Raw genomic sequence first — 21,557 nt, 5'->3', positions numbered from 1 at the left:
ACCTTTAACTCGGTAATGCCCTGCGGATATCTTGTTCACACAGTAGGCAGAAGATTGGTTTTGGTTTGGTTTGGTTTGTAGGGGTTTAACGTCCCAAAGCAACTCAGGCTATGAGAGACGCCGTAGCGAAGGGCTCCGGAAATTTCGACCACCTGGGGTTCTTTAACGTGCACTGACATCGCACAGTACACGGGCCTGTAGAATTTCGCCTCCATCAATATTTGACCGCCGCCACCGGGATCGAACCCGCGTCTTTCGGGCCGGCAGCCGAGCGCCATAACCACTCAGGCACCGCGGCGGCTGGTAGGCAGAACAGTTTCTTAGGGCAACTTGACCCCTTGCGTTCAGCGGGCTACCCTAACGATGTCCTGGTTTCTATTGCTGAGATTTCGTCTAGTAAGCTTATGTCACAGTACATACCTAAGAAAGATTAAACGCCTTGTGAAGAAACTAGCCCTGCTGTAATGCATACTTGCACAAAATCACGCATAACGTTAAAAAAGTAGCCATGAAATTCAGTGTTAGGGTTGCCTATTCTGCACCCACAAAACTGCCGTCATTTTGTTCCCGTATCTCTAAAAACAGCAGCTCAAAAAGGGAATATAATGTTAAGCACCAGAGCGTGTTCACAACATGCACAACCGATGTTGTTTACTAGCTTCCTGTCCTGTGCAAAGGACTACATAGGTCAAACTGGTCAATGCATTGACGAGCGTATAAGGCAGCACCGCACTTCGCTCCAGTCAGGCAACACTGCTAGTCTGCCAAAACATTGCAGCCACTGTAAAGAGTGAACCCCTCGTTTCCATAATGTCAGAATCATCGGCAGTGGGAAAACGCAGGTTCATCGAGAAATCTTAGAGGCCTTTAAAATCAAGCAGTTAGGCACTGAATGCGTCAGTGACAGATCTGTCAGCTTCGCGGCAGAAAGGGTACAGGTTCAGGAATGGGACATAGGTTGCCACATGTTATCTTCTCCCGCTCAAACAATATTTTGTTCCTGTTGTTTTGATAGCGTGTGTAGTGCTCTCGCACATGTGCGCCCTGTTCTGTTGTCGGCGGTTTCACGAAGCAAAGAAGATTTCAGTCGTGTTTCCAGCGATGTCTTGTGTACTTGTCCTGCTTGTGAATACATCCTTTCCGCTGGTTTTCCACGTACCACCACAGTGAAATTAAGTATTAGATGAATATGCGAGCTCGGTGGCTCGGCTGCTGTTCTTTCCCAGTTTTGTTTCTCATCGCGCGCGTAATAAGCTTGTGAACACAATAATTGCAGTGATGAGTCTTACAAGGGGTGGCAATGTTAACTTTGTTATATGCAATAATTGCTGACAAATTTTCTCAATGAGCTAAGCTAGCAAGGAAACAACCATTACGAAAGCATGTGCTCAAAAACATCAGTGGTGCTTTATTTCGCCATCACAGAGAAATTACCATTGTACTTTGATTACTTTGCGAGCGCAGAGTTCTTTCATTCATAATTTTCTTTTCTCTTTGCGCCCAGTCAAATGGCCGGTGAAATTGATGTCGGACGGCCTCATGAATTCTTGACATTTGGGGTTCACGAGCATCATTCTCTGAGCCACAGTGCCATCCATGGAGCATTGAAACAGTGGATTCTTCGCAGTTGACAGCAGAACCGCAGCTGCAAAACTTTTTAGGGGCTACGTTTTTCTATCACAATCTCTGCAGCCACTCTAGAGGCTGTATTCTCTAGGAGGGTAACGGAAACCTCGAAAGCAATACTGGGGTAGAAGTGCCCTCCTCTATCGATGCCAGCTATTAGGGCCGGTGTCGTTGAGATAGAAGGTGGTGCACGCAGCTTGTTAAGGCAGCCTGTTCACTCAGTGTTGCCCTGAATAGCTCTCACGAGGAAGCCAGCAATCTATGCCAGCGTGCTTGTGTTCAGGTTCTGTTGTGGAGGGACTGGAGAAGAAGGATGGAGTAAGAAAAATCTCCTGACAACCTTCAAGTATCCGAGTACGGTCGCAACTTATCCACCACAATCATACACTTTGAAGACAGTGAATTGATTAGTGATTTACCTTATATACTTCCTGGTGCCTGATATAGCGCCCTTAAAATCGGCCACAAGCCAGGGTTAAGTAATCAAGCGAAAAAACTACACTTAACTTGTTTTCCAAAAAAAAACACCTAGGACAGCGAGCCATTCCACTTTCAGGTGCTCGAAGAAAGCGTCTTCATTTACAGACATGTAGTAATTAAGAAGTGTTTTCTGATCTGCATTGATGAGGATACGCTGCATACTTGGGTACCGCTCCAATGCAGCTAGGTAAGGGAGCAGAAGCTTTCGGAGGTCCTTCCTTGGAGTGGCCGTGCACTCTGTTTCAAGAGAGAGATTTGATGCTGCTCCTAAAGTGCCCACCACACTTCAAACCTTGCTACTGGCTTAGTGAACAGTTCCAGTGACAGAATTTTTTGCAGAGCTGACAAAGCTGTGTAGGCATCAATTTGGTCATTGCTAACATTCAGCTGCCTAATGGTGGAAAACAACGAGCCCATATCATCGTTTGAAAGCTTCCCTGTTAGAACAAAATGAAAGCCTGACTGCAAGAGATGCTTTGTGCACAGAACAGTGGACATAGTTGTACCATTCAGTGCCTCGTAGGTCTCTGTCGTAAGGAATTCCAGTTTGTGGCTGGTGCTCTCTTTCCATTAAGCAAAGTACTACAGGCACTCCAACGCCAGCCATGAGAGCCTACAAACTGAAAAAATATCTTAATGAGTGATCACACCTCTTTGGAAATAGCAGCAGAGCTTTCAGTGCATTATATGCATGAAAAGTCTCAAAAATTATAAACAAGCATTAATTTTCACCGGTTTTTCACATGTTATTGAAAGGAGCCTTGCACCACAATGCACACAATAACAGATAGATGAGTTACAAAAGACTATTCAGCAGCTTATCGACAACTGCATACCTCTTATCCTCTGCACTGTAAACCGGCATCCTCCAGGCGTCCCTGCTCACTATGGGCCCAATCCATTTTCAGTCCCTGACAGTGCCTGACTGCTTGCGGACTCGAGTCCGGCGTACAATTTTCTCGGGCAGCCAGAAGGCTCCGCTCACCAGTCAGAAAGCTGCCCGCATCGCCATAGCAACAGGTTTGTTTTCCACCTCGGCAGTCCGCGGACTGCTTGGGGCTGCGAGGAAGGCAGCAGTCGACAGCTGCCTGGAGAGCGAAGCGCTGTGTACTCGGATTATGTCTAAGGGAGAGTCGGAAGGTTTGGGACGGTTGCAGGAATTGGACAGTCAACGTATCTCTCAAACGAATAGTTAAAAAAACTTCACAAACTGCCCAAGAGATGGCACCACCATAGCGATTGTTTGGCTGTAACGGCAGTCGTGCTCGTTCGGCAAATCATGCTGTGAATGGGAAGCAGTTGACTACGGAGTGAAAAGTAAGTATTCCTCGTTCCAATCGCATCTTTCACAAATCCAAATGGCTAGAAGCGTTCTCGAGAACATGCGTCATTATAATTCGTTCGCCAAGAGTTAGTTCAGGCCTAACAAGAAAACTTTTGATATTGAAGGCATTTTGCCTTGCGCGACTCGGCTTGGGAGGAATGAGAAAGTTGAGTTGAGAGTGGAATGGGACACTGGTCCCATTCCTCCCCAGAACAGGAGCGATGCTCTGAATAGCGGATCAAGATTGTGAACAAGGCTCCCGTACGGGAGCCGAAACGTCATTTTGTTGTTGTTTTTTTTGTTTTTTACTTTTGGTCGGCGTCCTCCTTTTAAGTTTTAATATGATCGTCCCCGACCAGACGAGTTTTCGTCCAACTCTCGACTTCATCAGGATTAAGTAGCATTGACACCTGCATAATCCTTCAGAGTTTATATTACATTCTAGGTATGAGTGCACTTGGTATGCCGTAAAGAAGACTAAATAACTGGCAGGTTGGATACAAAATAATAACCCTCGTTGTGGAACAACACACGTCACTTAAAATGCGGGCTATGGAGCGCATATATGCTATGTTTGAGTTTACTATACAGGCTTTAAAAAACAAGCGGAAGTTCTTAAGGTTTTCTGGTGCATTGTTCGTTGCTTATTTTTACTATAAGCGCACCTGACTAGAGCGCGGCGGTCACAAACAGAAAATGTCTGTTTCGAGAGCGTTAGCTCTTACTCATCTCGTTTCGAGATTTCGTGGGGTCTGCTACTAACCTTGATCACAGCGCCAACTGTGGCAGCAACTACTCATCACGTTTCGAGATTTCGTGAAGTCTCCTACCATCCTGAGATCAAAGCGCCATCTGTGGCTGCAGCTAGATAACAGAGCACCTCGCATTGAGACTTGTAGCGCCATCCACAATAGCATCGTAGAAACAACCACCTGCCGCGTGCCAGTGATGACGTCCATGTCCAATATGGTGGATAGAGGTGGAACTATGTTAGTATGACGTCAGGGGAAGAAATGGCGGCATTAATTGTTTCGGTTTCTCGAATCCAAGATGGTGGTTATTAAAATTGGATGTGCCCTCTTTTGCCTTTCCCCCCTCAACAAAAAATATCCTAAAGCGGGTAAAATGTAATGTAGAACAACGGCCTCCCATCCTGGGAGAGTTGTGTACCGAATTTGATAGGCAAGTAAACCCTATGGGTTGTGTAAATAAAATAAAATAATATAATAAAATCACAATTAAATAATAAGTAAGCATAGTATACATGCAATTACTAATTGAAGCGCTACCAAATCGCACCGCAAGTCTAATTCTAGGCCCACCTTGACCCCCCAATCGAAGCAAATTCCGTTTGGGACGTGTCTTGAGGAGGTACAACTCGACAATGGGTAGACGTGCATCGTAGTTTCTCTGATAGATGGCGCTAGGCGGCGATCGTTTCGCTAGGCGGCGTGCGTGCACGCGTAGCCGAGCATGGTGGCAAACCACCCAGTTTCAAAGGGTATATATTACACTCCGTTTCTCTTGACGAGCGGCGCGTTCTTCTCCGCTTTCCTCATCTAGTAAACCAAACATCTAAGGCTCGATACTTCAACGTCTTCCAGATGGTGGCGGCCTTTTTTTTTTTGCTTCATCGCTATTCTGTTATTTCCAGTGACAGATGTTTTTGCGCGGTAACAATAAATCTCCGCAAAAACACCTGTATTTTACACACTTCTTTTACAGTGTACGTTTCCTAGTTGCTCGTGAAGCCCTGAAAATTAATCTGCTCAAGGCAAGCAAGATGCATTACGGACTTAAATGGATGCAGGTACGCTCAATGGCGTACCAGTTTGCTGCAGCTCTAAACCGGAAGCGACCGCCGTCATGTGAAACGAAGAAATCAGCTTGCAGAGACTGGTTTCACGAACCGCAATCCAGAGCTGGCGCTTCTATCTCCTGAAGCAACCAGTCTGAGTCGGGCCACAAGCTTTAATCAGCATAATTTTTATGCTTTCCTGTCCAACGTCCGAACCGTCTACGACCGCCACAAACTAACCCCAGGCCGCATCTACAACTTCGATGAAACTGGATTCAAAACTGCACACAATTCACCAGCGGTTGTTGGAGCGCGCGGAGACAAACAAATAGACCAGATAACATCAGCAGAAGCGGGCGAATTCTTTACCGTCTTGTGCACAGTTAAAGCTGTAAGGAAAGCTTTGCTTCCGGTGTTCATATTCCTCCGGGTGAGATATAACGATTTTTGTTTTAATGCTGCTCCATCTGGAAGTCTGGGTTTGGCAGGCAAGTCAAGGTAGATGTCCGGGGAACTGTTTTTACTGACATGTGACATACGACAAGGTATGTCCAGGCTAGTGACATACGACAAGGTATGTCACTGCTTAATATTTTGAAAGCTAACCCAACTGAATATTGCTACGCTACAAACTACTCTAGTGGCGCCATACAGCGGCTAAACTGCATTTCCTGGCAGTTGGCAAGCCTTGAGCCATTTCGGGGCTAGATGCTTCGTCTTCTTCATCTCTCGTGCTTCCTGCTGCCTTGCGCGTTCCAACGTCTTGCGCGTCTTATTAAAGCAAGTAAACCAGCCATGCTTACGCCAACCGTTTCTCAGTGACATATTTGGTGGAGGTGCTGGGTAAGGGCCCATGTGCGCTGACCTCGAGGGCACCTTTGACGTCAGCTCTCAACGCGTGGCTACAACACCAGTCCACAAAGCGAGCCGCCGCCTGCGAGGCCTACAACCAGAGTTCGGCCAACTGACAGCGCCGGTAAGGGCCATGACATCCACCGCGGCTAGCCAGACAAGTCAGCACTCCGGGAATGCCCCGCCATTTGTCCTTCACGCACCTCGATTGCCGCCACCGTTCCACGGGGACCGGTTCGAGGACGTCGAAGACTGGTCGGCCAGCTTTGACCGAGTGGCGGGTTTCAATGAGTGGGACGGCGAGCGCAAGCTGCGCAACGTCTACTTTGCGCTGCTGGACTCGGCCAAAACGTGGTTTGAGAACCACGAAGCATCCTTTACCACCTGGGAGGCTTTTAGTCGAGAGCTGCTAGCGACATTTACCAGCAGCGAAAGAAAAGAGAAAGCTGAAATCGCCCTGCGCTCGAGATCACAGCAGCCGAACGAGGGCGTCGCGATGTTCATCGAGGACATGACCCGACTGTTCAATCGGGCCGACCCTGCTTTGCCCGAAGCCCAGAAGGTACGCCACTTAATGCGTGGCGCAAAAGAGCAGCTGTTTGCCGGACTGGTCCGTGACCCGCCACGAACAGTGTCCGACTTCACCAAGGAGGCAATCAGTATCGAGCGCTCTTTACAGGAACGGGGCGCCCACAACGGACGTCAGGCTACTGTAGCAGCCGCTTCCCAGTCCCAGTACACGCCTACGTCGCTGCCCGCCGAGGACCTTCGGGAGCTTGTAAGAAGCCTGGTGCGCGAGGAACTGGCGAAACTTCGCTTTGAAGCTCCACAGGTCAGCGTCGCTGCCGTTACGGACGTGGTCCGCGAAGAAATCCGACGATTTGTGCAGCCACCCCCCGCTCCACACAAGGCGCCCTCCGTTATGACGTACAGCGAGGCGCTAGGAAGTCCCGGGCCAGCGATGCGAGCCTTTTCTCCCATCGCTCCTGCGCAATACCTGCAGGAGCCAATCGCAACAGCACCCTCCGTGCCGCAGGAGTTCAGGCCCCCCGTGAGCAAAGCGCACGTTTGGCGTACGCCAAACAATCGGCCGCTCTGACACCTCTGCGGAGAGCCTGGCCACATCCTCCGCCACTGCCCCTACCGCAGGATGGGTTTAAGGGGGTTTTCACCTGACGCACCTCGACCACGCTACGGTGAAAGGCCACGGGATTTCGAACAGTATTTGGCTGAAAATGTGCAATCTTCGACCTCGCAGCGACGCCAGTCCCGATCGCCATCCCCAAGGCGGTTCTCTTCGCCCGGCCGCCCGTCATCCTCTGGCCAGTTCAGAGGTACGGCCCCACGTCGGGAAAACTGAAGTCGGCGTCCTCCGGGGGTAGGGATGCCGCTACTGGACCGAGTCAAGAGCCTCCACCCGACGATTCGCCGCGACGCTCCGGCCGACGACGACTTGACCCGACGACCTCGACGAGGCGCTGCGACCGACTGGCCTCCGCTTAAATTCCGGTATCCGCCGACAACCACGACGTTACCGCACTCGTGGATACCGGCGCCGATTTTTCGGTAATGAGCAGACGGTTAGCCACGGTCGGTCTTGAGGAAGGTTCTGACCCCTTGGTCTGGGCCGCAGATCCGGACAGCTGGTGGCCACGCGGTAACTCCGATCGGTGTCTGCACTTCGCGAATCCAGATCCGCGGTGTTACTTTCCCTGGCTGCTTTGCTGTGTTACCCGAGTGCTCCAAGACCTCATACTCGGTTTGGATTTCCTTCAAGAGTACGGTGCCGTTATCAACCTACAGGAGCTAATCGTGTCGTTTTCCACCCAAGGTCCTGTCGACGACGATACCGAGCCACGCAGGGCTAAGTTATGCGTCTGTAACGACCACGTTTTGATCCCATCAAGATCCAGCATGTTTGTTACTGTAGAGTGCGATAACAGCACCAAAATGCGTGGCATTGCTGAAATCAACATGTCGCTGCCCCTTGGTCGGCAAGTCTGTGTTGCTCGAGGAATAGTTGAACTGGACAAGGGTCGAACCGAACTCTTGGTGACCAATTTTGGTTGTGAACATCAGTGTTTTCCTGGCAGAACAGCTATTGCGTATTTCGAAGAACTCAGCGAATTCGCGGGACAGCACGCTTTGTCCGGAGCCCCGGCATCAGTGGAGGAACCGACCACTCCCATAAACACTGACGTGAACCCAAACCTCCCAACTAACCAGAAACGCTGCTTGGAAAGCGTTATCCAGTCTTTCTGCGACTGTTTTGCCTCGACCTCCAAGGTTAGGCAGACACCGCTCACAAAGCTCCGAATTATAGTTGACGCCAACCAACGGCCGTTATGTCAGCCGCCCTACCGCATCTCTTCGAAGGAGCGCGATGCCATTCGCCGCCAAGTTCAAGAAATGCTCAAGGACGACGTGATACAGCCGTCGACGAGCCCGTGGGCGTCGCCTGTGGTTCTATTGGCAAAGAAAGATGGAACCCTACGGTTCTGCGTTGATTACAGACGTTTAAACAAGGTCACTAAAAGGATGTTTTCCCTCTCCCGCGTATTGATGACTCCCTGGACCGGCTGCGCCACGCCAACTACTTCTCATCGCTAGATTTACGAAGCGGCTATTGGCAAATCGAGGTTGACGAACGCGGCCAGGAAAAGACCGCCTTTATTACACCGGACGCACTGTGCGAATTCCGGGTGCTCCCTTTCGGCCTGTGCTCGGCTCCTGCAACCTTCCAGAGGATGATGGACACCGTGCTTGCCGATCTCAAACGGCAGTCCTGTCTCGTGTACTTGGATGACGTTGTCATCTTTTCTGACACGTTAGAAGAGCACCTGAGACGCCTGCGCGCTGTGTTCGAAGCAATTCGGTCGGCCGGTCTTTCCCTGAAGCCCGAAAAGTGTCACTTCGCTTTCGAAGAGTTGAAGTTTCTGGGCCACATCGTGAGCGCTAAAGGGGTTAGCCTAGACCTTGATAAGACTGCTGCCGTGGCTGCTTTTCCTGTGCCCACCGATAAGCGCAGTGTGCGCCGCTTTCTGGGTCTCTGTGCCTATTATCGGCGTTTTGTGCAGAACTTCTCCCAGATCGCTGAGCCCTTCACGCGACTCACAAAAGATTCCGAACCATTCTTCTGGGGCCTGGAGCAACAAACAGCAAGCCTTTGAAGACCTCCGCACTCGTCTCCAAAGTACGCCCATCCTTGAGCACTTCGACGAGTCAGCCGACACTGAACTACACACAGACGCCAGCAACATCGGCTTCGGTGCGGTCCTTGTGCAGAGGCAGGATGGTCTCGAACGCGTAATCGCATACACGAGCCGCCCATTGTCACGATCTGAGGCTAACTATTCCACCACCGAAAAAGAATCCCTGGCCATTGTGTGGGGAGTAACAAGAAGAAGAAAGGGAATTTTAATGAAAGAAAGGCGGAGAGGTCGGCCGGTGGTAACAGGGCCCTGGCCTGCTACTCCACACAGGGGAAAGGGAAGAGGAGGAAAAGGAAAGTGTGAATGAAGGCTGATGATGGCATAATACAAATTTCGCCCGTACTTCTATGGCCGCCCTTTCAGGGTCGTCAGCGACCACCACTCGCTGTGTTGGCTGGCGCACCTCAAAGATCCCTCGGGACGGCTTGCACGCTAGAGCCTTCGACTTCAGGAATTCGATGTCACCATCGTCTATAAGTCTGGTAGGAAGCACAGTGATGCCGACTGTTTGTCTCGTGCTCCTATTGAGAACAACCGAACTGACCCCGACTACGATTCTGCTTTTCTTGGTGCCATCTCCACGTCCATCCTCATTCAACACCAAAGGGACGACAGCGAACTACGGCCCCTCATTGAGTATCTAGAAGGAAGCGCTCAGTCTCCCCCGCGAATCTTTTCGCGCGGGCTGTCGTAGTTCTGTTTACGTGACGGCGTCCTGTATAAGAAAAACTACAGTCCAACAGAAGCTGTCTATCTACGCGTCGTGCCTACGGCCCTTCGCGACGAAGTCCTGCAGGCGAGCCATGATGACCCGTCTTCTGGTCACCTGGGTTTTTTTAGAACTTTGGCACGAATACCGCAAAAATACTACTGGCCAAGGATTGCTGCAGCTGTGAAACGTTACGTAAGAACTTGCCGCGAGTGCCAGCGTCGCAAGACGCCACCGACTAAGCCAGCCGGCCTACTCCAGCCTATTGATCCGCCTCAGGTTCCCTTCCACCAAGTTGGCATTGACATACTCGGCCCAATTCCGGAGTCCTCTCTGGGTAACCGCTACATTGTCGCCACCGACTACCTCAGCCGATACTGTGAGTCTAAAGCTCTTCCCCGTCGTACTGCTGACGAAATTGCGAACTTCTTCATTCAAAACATTGTGCTTCGTCACGGTCCACCCACCATCGTTTTAACTGACAGGGGAACAGCGTTCACCTCGGCCCTTACGCAGGAGGTTAAGCGCCTAAGCGGCACCAGTCACCGCAAAACAACCGCTTACCACCCTCAAACGAACGGCCTCACCGAACGGCTCAACAAGACGATCGCCGACATGATTTCTATGTATGTCGACGCGGACCACCGGAACTGGGACGCCATACTCCCTTACGTCACCTTTGCTTATAATACTGCGGTCCAGGAAACGACACGCTTCACTCCATTTCGTTTAGTACATGGTCGCGAAGCCACAACCATGCTGGATGCAGTGCTGCTTCCAGCTAGCGCTACCCCCTCTGTTATGGGTGCTGCCCAATTTGTTCGTTACGCTGAGGCCGCCCGCCAACTCGCTCGACAGCGCATCCGGCACCAGCAAGTTCACGACGCTCAGCGATACAACCTCCGCCACCGAAATGTGCGTTACCTGCCCGGCGAACAAGTCTGGGTGTGGAGCCCAATCCACATGAGGGGACGCTCTGAGAAGCTTCTACGCAGATACTTTGGCCCCTACGAGGTGCTCCGCCAGCTCAGTCAAGTTACCTACGAAGTTCTCCCCCAAGGAACAGTTCGCTCTTCTAGACGGCCGACCTCACAAGTTGTCCACGTCGCTCGGATGAAGCCGTACCACGCCCGCTAGCCCCTCGCGCGTGTGTACACCACACGCCAGACACATGCGACTATCCTTGTGGTCTTGCCTGCAATTGCTACCACACCGAGTCGGTGTCTTCAAGAGAGGGGGAGCAATGCTACGCTACAAACTACTCTAGTGGCGCAATACAGCGGCTAAACTGCATTTCCTGGCAGTTGGCAAGCCTTGAGCCATCTAGGGGCTAGATGCTTCGTCGTCTTCATCTCTCGTGCTGCCTGCTGCCTTGCATGTTCCAACGTCTTGCGCGTCTAATTAAAGTCTAAGTAAACCAGCCCTGCTTACGCCAACCGTTTCTCAGTGACAATGTCGACTACAATGTTCTGAAATAGATTGAAGACTTTCGTCTTAACAGATCGCAGTTCGTTTATGCTAATAATTTTAACTCACCTTTCAGCGATGTATACTCGGCCGTGCCAAAAGCGTCAGTGTTTGGACCCCTTTTATTTCTTATTTGCAATAATGTTCTCCCTTCCATTATACCATCTAACATTCTTTTGGTTGCTGATGACTGCGTTGTTTTCCGAAAAATGAAATCCCCGGACGATGCTAACATTCTTCAGCGTGATCTCTCAATTATTTCTCTTAGGAGTAACGAACGGCTTATGCAACTTAATACTAAGGAGTGCAAAATTATGCGAATGACAAGGAGTTCCAACTCTCCGCCTGTGTACTACTTAAATAACGTTGTCTTAGAAGAGATTACTTCATATAAATACCTGGGTGTTCATATTTTGGCTGACTTTAAATGGACGCGCCATATTGAGTACATTACTCACAAAGATAACGGCATATTGGGCTACGTGCGCCGTAACTTTTCCAAAACTCCATCTTCTTTGAAATTATTGCTTTATAAAACACTAATACGTTCTAATCTGGAATACGCCAGCGCAATATGGGATCCCCATCACGAAAAAGTGATAACTTTGCTTGAGCTGGTTCAAAATAACGCTGCTCGTTTTATCCTGTCCTACTTTAACCGTACCGCAAGTGTAACAAACATGAAAGCTAATCTTTCTTTACCTTTTTTAGCATCCCGCCGGCAGACAACTTGTTTGAGGCTTTTTAATAAACGATACCATCACCCCATGCTACGCAAAGCCCTCATTTCGTCCCCCAGATACGTGTCAAACCGCATTATTCTTTGTCACCAAGTTGGCATTGAAACATGTAAAAAATATATCGGCATTTTAGTCATTCTTGCCTAGTACATCACGTGAATGAAACCACATTCCCGCAGATATCGTCGACATAATTGCTAACCAGCACTTTCGTTCTGCACTAGTTAGAATGTATTGTATAACAGAGGGATGATAATACATGTTCTGTAATATGTATTGTATATGTTTATGTATTTGTTGTTTCGTAACCATTCCCCTCTTAAATGCCTTTGGCCCTGAGGGTTCAATAAATGAAAACTTAAAATGATAAATTTATTGGCTAACCTCCCCAGCAAACAACGTACCTCCCCAGGAGCGCCCAGAAAGGATGGAATGTCCCTGCCCCAGTACAACATTTATTGTACATTTCCAGGCCGTAGAGGCAGGACATAGAAACACAAGCAAAAGGGAAGTGCGCCCACTAATGTCCCAGAAACGTTTTTTCGAGCGTGTTAAGCAAAAACAAAAACAAAATCTTAGCATTTTGGTCCCAGAAAGGTAACTGGGAGAACGTTTTTGGGACCAATGCTTTTCCACAAAAAATGCAAATTGACTCCTCGCTCCCTTTTCTCTGTCCCTCGCGCTAAAAGCTATGGTTAGAGAAGGTTTTGCGCTTGCACTCGCCGTTTTGAGAGATTAGACAGTTTTGTTCGAGCAGCCGAAGGAAGCGCAGTTCACCCCGCATCTCTCTCGTGGGCCGTCGGCTCCATGCTGCAGACAGGCGACGGCGGTCTGCCTTTTCATCGCATCGCGAGGAGCGGCGGTCACCAACGTGCCCGTCTTCAATAGTGTTTCCAACTTCAGCACGGTGCGGCGGTCCCTGCACGCATCTCCAACTACCAGCAGTCCTCGTTGCGCCGCTGTCTAGCAGAGGCGCAGTAATGGGCCTACCGTCGCTCGCCCGGCTTCCTCGCTGGACGGAAGCCATCTTGCGCACACGTATTCGCGCAGCCCCTAGCCGCTCGCGCGTAAGCCCCAGCGCGCAGCAGCTCTTGCTCTCATCACTGTGCTGTCGTGAACTTCGTAGCTTCGGATTCATGACAGCTTTCCCGCCCACCTCGGCGTGCCCACATAATTCCTTTTGGAACTGGTGCAGCGGCGCGCGGCGCATCGCAAGTCTTTTGAACAGCTTCACGGCCCTACACCATAATAGCGCTCTTACAGGCGTCGTTCGCGGCAGCGAATTTCAAGGCAATGGGCGACTCCTAGCGCACACTCGGCATCCCTCAGCTCCCCCGACGACTGTGGCGTGTCGTTGGTGGCAGCGTGGCCGTCCACTGCGGTCATATGCGGGAGAGATCTTCGGAAGCCCACTAGACTCTTGCTGCGAGTACCCATGGATTAACCTGCTCTACCTACATTGCCGTCCAGTCGCAGCGGTATAGTTTGTGTTGTGTTCGCGTCGCTGACTCCCAACCCACCCCCACCGGATTACTTGTGCCTTGACCACCTTGATCTCGCCTCCCACGCCGTATTGTACCGCACGCGTGGTCTACTGTACCATGGGTGCGGCGAGCCAGGACTCCTACCTCAAGACGTCCCCCCTTTCCATCAGGCTCCAAGCAGTCTTATCTCCACACTTAGTCACAAGAAAATAAAACGGGGGTGTAACGAGGATGTAACGCGTATGTTTGAGCGTTCGCTGTGCCGCGGGAAGGCGCAGGACAGATGGCTGCGCTGAACTCATATATATAGTTGCAGCATTTTATTTCATCCCTGGGTTTCTGTTCGCAACGTCGTCAAGGTATGTGTTTTATGCTCGTTTTTTATTTTCGCCTCGTAGAAATGATTTTTCTTCCTGTTTTGATAACTCGCTCAAGATTACTCCGAGGCTCGTGCGAGAGGCAAAGCGAGAGGGAGGTTTCACCCTGCAGAATGTCCGTAACCTGAAACCGCGTATCTGTATCGTACGCCAAAATCGTCTTTTCTTTTGGCACCCAGGTTGCTCTTTACATGCGTTTGCTTTTGCGTGTGCATATATGCTTTTGTACCCTTTAGAATGTTTGCTTAAGGTGCATCAACTTTTAACCTGTATTATGTTTTTATTGCTCCATTTTTTTTCAGATTTTATTTTATTTACAAATATTGTTAGCCCTTGCGGGCTGTTACAAGGTGGGAATGGAATAATCAGTCAATACAACACAGTTCCAACTGTGTTACAATGGTTTCAAGTGAATATGTTTTGTCTAATACGCGTCGGTCAAGATTATTCCAGTCTATACATGTTTTAGGTAGAAGCGAAAACTTATACACATCAACTCTCGGCATGTACGGCATTACTGCAAAAAGATGGTTAGTACTCGAAGACAATTTTCCGGGTCACCGCAAGTACAAGCTGGAATCCACTGAACATATTGTGATAAAGCTGATAAAAAAACTTTAGCCTAGCAATTTTTCTTCGAATAACCAATGTTGGTAACTATGCTCGTATAAGAAGTTCAGATACGTACTGCATTCTTTGGTAAGACGAAAATATAAACCTTACTGCCAATCTTTGAACACGTTCAATTTTGTCTACAAGATATTGCTGATTCGGATCCCAAATTATACTTGCGTATTCCAAAGTTGGTCTTACTATTGGTTTATAGGCTTGTATTTTGACATCCGATGGTGAATCTTTTAGCTTCCGCCTTACTAATCCAAGTTTTTGTTGAGCTGCTCCACAAATGTTTTGTACATGATCACTCCAGTTTAATTCATGACTAAGTCATTAAAGTCATGACTAAGTAATTTAAGTCATGACTCAGAGCTACAAAAATTTTGGCCATTATTATTTGCTGGTGTCGTAGTGCTCCGTACATTGTGTGTTAAACGGTGCATACATGTGCGTCTCCTGTTTTTATTCATTTAAATGCAAAGAGCACATCTAATAAACTGAATTTGCATCTGTATTGCGCTGCTATATCCTGTTATATGGGCGGGATCGGGCGCCTTTTTGAATTAATATTTCCTTTGGGTGTAAAATTCTAGCACATTTCATATTCTTGTGGCGGGAGCAGCGCAGCAAGAAACAAAGAAGAGAGAGGCGGGAATCGACGCTGACCAACAACCAGATTTTTAATCCACGTTCGATCGAATATATACACCTCGCTCGTGCAAGAAGGAAAGGAGAGAAGCATGACAAACGCGTAAGATGTACACATGGTAAAAGATTAGGACAACGCACGCAGATAATCAATTTCGCTGTCATGAAACGCTATCGAAAGTATGCTGACGGATATACGTCGCTCTTTTGCTCAATGTTGAAAGCTTCTTCAATCTCCCTGGTCCGCTGATTAAAATACGACAGGATGGCCATTGTGTTGATAAGCTGCGGAGCGCATTCATGCTCTCTGCAATGTTTTGCTAATTCACTGCTGATGGCGCCCTTTAGGGATATTTTGAGCTCTCGAAACCATTCATTCAAACAGTGCCCTGTTTGACCAATGTAGGTGTGTCCGCATGACAGAGGTATTTCCTAAACCCCGCTGTTCACACATTTCACATGTTTTTTTGCGGTGCTTTTTCTTGCATTGATTTTTCTTTGCTACCTGTTGACTTTGGCGCACAGGCTTCTTAATTTGTTGGGTGCTGACATGAGCTCTTTTACACCAGTTCTTGCGCCTACCTTTTTGAGACTGGGAAATGCCATTAATGTCAGGAATGACCGCGTACGGCTTCTTTTGTTCTGATGTGGTTATGACATATTTTCTGCCTCTAAGTGCTTGCAGAATTCTTTCTGCGACACTGGATAGCAGTCTCGTCGGGTAAACTGCTGCTTTCAGCCGACTGTTTTGGGCGTCAAAACTTTCTCGAACTTCTTGATGACAGGATCTCGTTAATGCGGCTCTCATTGCTACTTTTGCTAAGGACTAGAAGAACTAGGACTAGAAATAACAAGTGAACTCCCAGAAAGCAACGTTAGGCGATTTGTTGACTTGACGCTAGCCTTTCTAGGCGCTCACATATGCTGGCGGTACGGACCACGAAGCTAGAAGGGACTGCTTCCCTACACATCTGCGCACTCCAAGGTCATCAAGCGGGGGTAGAAAAAAACTGCAATGAGAGCCGCATTGCCGAGATTCTGTCATCATGAGGCTCAAGGCAGTTTGGCATCCAGAAGCGTCGGCTGAAAGCAGCAGGTTGCCCGACGAGACTGCTATCCAGTGTCGCAGAAGAGATTCTGCAAGCACCTAGAGGCAGAAAATAGGTCACAACGACATCAGAATAAAGGAAGCCGTACGCGGTCATTTCTTGCAATAATGGCATTTCCCACAATCTCAAAAGGGCAAGAGCAAGAACTGGTGTAAAAGTGCTCATGTCAGCACCCTACAACTTAAGGAGCCTGTGCGCCAAAGTCAAGAGGGAGCAAAGAAAAAAAATCAATGCAAGAAAAACACCTGAAAAAACATGTGAAATTTGCGAAAAGCGGGGCTTATGAAATACCTCTGTCATGTGGACGCACATACATTGGTCAAACAGGGCGCTGTTTGAATAAACGGCTTCGAGAGCACAAAAGATCTCTAAAGGGCGCCATCAGCAGTGAATTAGCAAAACATTGCAGAGAGCACTAATGCGCGCCGCAGCTTATCAACACAATGGGCATCCCGTCGTATTTTGATCAACGGACCAGGGAGATTGAACAAGCCTTCAACATCCGACCAAAGAGCGACATATGCGTCTGCATACCTTCAATAGCGCTTCGTGACAGAGAAATTGATTATCTGCGTGCGATTTCTTAATATTTCACCACGTGTACATCTTATGCGTTTTTCATGCTTCTTTCTTTTCCTTCTTATACGAGCGAGATGATATATGCGACGAACGTGCATTAAAAATCTGGTTGTTATTCGGCGTCGTGTACCGCTTTTCTGTCTCGTGCTGCGCTTCTCCCGTCACAAGATCATGCACCAACCAGCCCAAATTTTCACCTTGTTAAAGAACATTTCATGTAAACAGGTAAGTCTGAATGGCCTAGCCAGCAAGCATTCACGCGAGTTTACAGATGTATTACAGCACCTGTAACGTAAGCATGTGCCTGAAATTTGGCACATATATGCACTTAAATGCCCGAAGTCTGCATGAAAAAGCAGAATGAATTTTATTGAGCCAAAGCCGAGAAATCTAGCATTAACCTTTTGGGGCTGTCCATGGGACGCTCAACTTCTTGGACACGGCTAGTTGTGGGGACGTTTTTTGGACGTCTTCGGGAAAAATGACAACCTCCTGCGGACATTCCAAATGTCCTGATGGGATATTTCTGGGAGATTTAGAGGAGTTTTTGTGTTTGTTGGGTCCCTGTTTAGTTTTGATACTGTACTTTTCCAAACAGACCACAGCCATCCGCCACACACTGAAGCAACTTCTGATCGGACGAGGAATAATGTATTTTATATAGAAGGAACATGTCATGAAGCTTTTGTGCTTATGTTCTCTAAAAGTGTCCATACCTGGTGGCAACATTCATTATAAATGTAGCATTAGTGGTGAGTTGATAAGTTTGTCTTTAAGAACAACTGCAATGAGTTGCTCCCAAGTTACTGCCTCAGGTACAATAACCTTGAGAAGGCTACCAGCCTTTTGTCTCCCAGCGGTGAGCAAATTTCAGGCTGCTGGATCACCCTTTCTATGCTCGAAACGAGACCAGGCAGTTCTAGTTTCTTGTGCAGCCTCGTCCTGTGTGCTTCTATTTTCAAGAATAACAGCGTATCGCTGACCGAACGGCGGAGTTCATGCACACTATCTCCTGCCCCAGCTTCGAGTCGGCCTGGCCATCTTGCGGCCAGGTCAAGGAAGAAGAAAGAAATTATCAACGTAGGCGACATTCGTTGCCAGAGTATGTGGAGCGTGTGTTCTCTACGGGCCCCAACTTCGCCCTGTAACCAGAGAAGACCGCACCTGAACGAATCTCCGTCATACGGCAAGCCTAAAATGATGTTTGCACTTCACAGGCGGTGGAGGTTTTCTCAAGGCGGAAGCTTGAAAAACCCAATCTTCCAGTACGGCGCACCGTTTCGTACCTTCGTGTTATTAGATGCGGAAAAGGATGGTGGTTTTCATGTGTTAACGAAATAAATGTTTCATGCACAGTCTTTGGAGGCAACTATTTCAGTATTAGAACACTTTCCTGTAGTTTCTTGAGCATGTTAAAAGCACTAAGAACGAGGTTATGCAAAAAAACTAGACTTCACTAGACTCGTTTCGAGTACAGGCAAAAGTGAACGCAGCAACCTGAAACTTAAGTTTAGAGATAAGACCCATTTTGATGATGTAATGGAAACGGCGCGACGAACGAGGACAAAATTAGAACGCAGAGGACAGGACAAGCGCCACACAGGACAGGACCAAAGTAGAACACGTGGGACAGGCACTGGTCCTGTCCTGTTTGATCTTTCTTCCTCGTTCGTCGCACCTTTTTGATTGCACCTTCAAACATGAACAAACTAGCCCAAGCAAGAGTTTTACTTCCCCATTTTAATATTTGCCTCTTCCGGGTTGCAATACCTGAGTCAAGAATATGGCAAAATCACTTGCAAATTTTTTTAATGCAAAGACTAATCCCCTGACCATTTCTGTGAAGTATTTCCACCAGATTTAAATTTTTTTGCATGAACGTAAAGACAAAGGGTTCATGACATGCTTTTTTCATACAAAAGGCAAATTAGTCCTTGCCACATAACAAGTTTCATCAATGTGTGGCGGATGGCTCTGGTCACTTCCGAAATATATGCTTTCGTAAAGAACAAATATTTGTAAATGCTTGTAAGAAATGCTCACTTCTTTCTTTTCTTATAGGCGCCACTTGGAATGGCGAGCTCTATCGGCGGAAGCTGGAATCTACATTGGTTCTTGCATCGCGCCACTCATAAGCGGTAATCTCCTTTCACACTGTGACCAAATCTTGTCTAGCCGTTTGAAGAATCAAAACACACAAGGTTGAGCGCGCACAGGTGTTCAATCTCCTGGACGCTCTTTAGTGCTTTTGAATCCTCATGAAGGTAAATACGAATCTGCTGCACCAGAAATACTTGCTATTTTTGATATGTCTCTCAAGCCAATAAAATAAATATTATACAATAGTCGACGGCGTCTAATTCCGATCTCAGAAATCAAGCTCCCGCTCTCTACACACAACACATGCTTGATGCACTAGCCCCGAAGAAACAAAGGGGTGCTTTCCCATAGCTGTGCTCATTAAAAACTAGTGATGAGTGTTATTGTGAAGCAATGTATTTGTAACGCTCTGAAAAAGTCATTCTCGCAATTAATAAACAATGCTTAGGCAGCATGTGGAGAGGCTGAAAGAGGCAGCGTGACACAACCAGACGTTGATACCAGTGGTGCCAAGCTGCTCAAGAATCTCATCGGTGTTTGTTGAACAACTTGCCAGGACTCAGCTAGAAAACATTAACCTTTGTGATACAATATTGCCACACTGCTGACATTCTGCTGGCGCCACCTGGTAGCCGAACCTGTCTTCCAGCGCGTGGCCGAACGTCTTCTTTTGTCTTTAATGAGCGTCTGTAAACGTCTGTACTTCCCGCGCCTTGCTACATTTGTCGGTGACGTTTGGTGGAGGTGCTGGGTGTTATTCCATGTACGCTGACCCCGACGATATCCTTGACGCTACTCCCCGACGCGCGGACGCCACACCTGTCCACAAAGCGAGCCGTCGCCTGCGAGGCTTGCAACCCGAGTGTGAGCCACTGACTAGGTCTGTGCGAGCTATGACTTCCACAACTGGCAGCCAGACAGGTCAGTACTCCGGCAGTGCCCCGCCGTACGTCGTTCTCGCACCGCGGTCGCTACCATCCTTCCACGGCGACCGGATCGAGGGTGTTGAAGATTGGTTGGCCAGTTTTGACCGTGTTGCTACATTCAACCAATGGGACGACGAGCGGAAGCTGATGAATGTCTATTACGCACTGCAAGCCTCGGCGAAAACGTAGTTCGAGAACCACGAGGCGTCCTTTTCCAACTGGGCAGCTTTTCGCCGTGAGTTGCTCGCCACATTCAGCTCCAGTGAGCGAAAGGGAAATGCTGAAATTTCCCTTCGCTCCAGGTCACAGCAGTCAACGAGAGCTTGGTCATGTTTATTGAGGGCATGATTCGCCTCTTCAATCGGGCCGACCCGGCCATGTCCGAAGCTGAGGCTACAAAGGTGCGGCACCTTAAGCGTGGGATAAAGGAGCAGCTGTTTGCAGGCCTCATGCGCGACCCTCTGAGAACCGTCGCCGCCTTCGCTATGGAAGCTACGAGCATGGAACGTTGACTGCAGGAACGGAGTGCCCAATATGGCCGCCAGGCAAATGTAGCGGCCGCTCACTACTGCACGTCTTTGCCAGTCCCGGATATGAGGCGTGGCGAGAGCTTGTAAGAAGCATTGTCGGCGAAAAACTGCGACGCCTCCACTTGGATGCTAAGTCGGCAAGCATACCTTCTACAGGCGATGTTCTCCGTGACGAAATCCGGCGAGCGGTGCTGCCACCACCAGTACCTCTATCAGAGCCGTACGTCATGTCTTATAGCGATGTTCTGTGCCGACCTGCCACCGCGCCGCAAGCGTTTCGCCCCGTTGCCGGACCACGACCAGCCCATCGTCACCTGCGTACCGTAGAGCAGCAGGAGAACCTGTGCCCTCCTTTCAGCAAAGCGCACGTGTGGCGAAGGTCCAAAAATCGCCCGTTCTGCTACCACTGTGGGTAGCCCGGCCATATTCTGCGGAATGGCCCGTACCGACTGATAGGTTTGAGAGGGTTCCCACCGGATGCACCACCACCGCGCGATGGTGAAAGACGCAGAGGAGTACCTGGACACTCAGGTGCTGCCCCCGACCTCGCAGCGGCGCCTATCGCGATCACCATCCCCCAGGCGCTTCGCTTCGCCCAGTCGGCTGTCATCCTCTGGTCAGTTCAGAGGCACGTCTCCTCGACGGGAAAACTGAAGACGGCATCCTCCGGGGGTAGGGTCGCCGCCACTGCACAGAGTCAACAGCCTCCATCCGACGATTTGACGCTACGGCCCGAGCGGCGACGACCCGATCCGACGAACTCACCGACGTGCTGCGAACAATTAGTTTCTGCTGAAATTTTAGTAACCGCCGACAGTCATTTAGTGACCGCACTCGTCGATACCGGTGCCGATTTTTTTGTGATGTGCAGGCAGCTCGCTATGACTCTCCGTAACATTCTGACGCCTTGGTGTGGACCCGTGATTCGCACCGCCGGTGGCCATGTAGTGATTCCGATCAGCGTGTGCACCTGTCGCATCC

At 49.1% G+C, this 21,557-nt stretch overlaps 2 pseudogenes; one reads left to right on the top strand and one right to left on the bottom strand.

The window, feature by feature from the left end:
- Positions 1–1,475: 1,475 nt before the first annotated feature.
- On the bottom strand, positions 1,476–4,317 carry LOC144133981 (uncharacterized; annotated as a pseudogene).
- Positions 4,318–4,425: 108 nt separating this feature from the next.
- LOC144133980 (uncharacterized) lies at positions 4,426–5,730 on the top strand (annotated as a pseudogene).
- The last annotated feature ends 15,827 nt before the right edge of the window (positions 5,731–21,557 follow it).

This window comes from Amblyomma americanum, chromosome 5 (assembly GCF_052857255.1).
Source record: "Amblyomma americanum isolate KBUSLIRL-KWMA chromosome 5, ASM5285725v1, whole genome shotgun sequence".
Classification (NCBI taxonomy): Eukaryota; Metazoa; Arthropoda; class Arachnida; order Ixodida; family Ixodidae; genus Amblyomma; species Amblyomma americanum.
The sequence above is the reverse complement of the archived record's forward strand: the minus strand, read 5'-3'. Positions and strand labels throughout refer to the sequence as shown.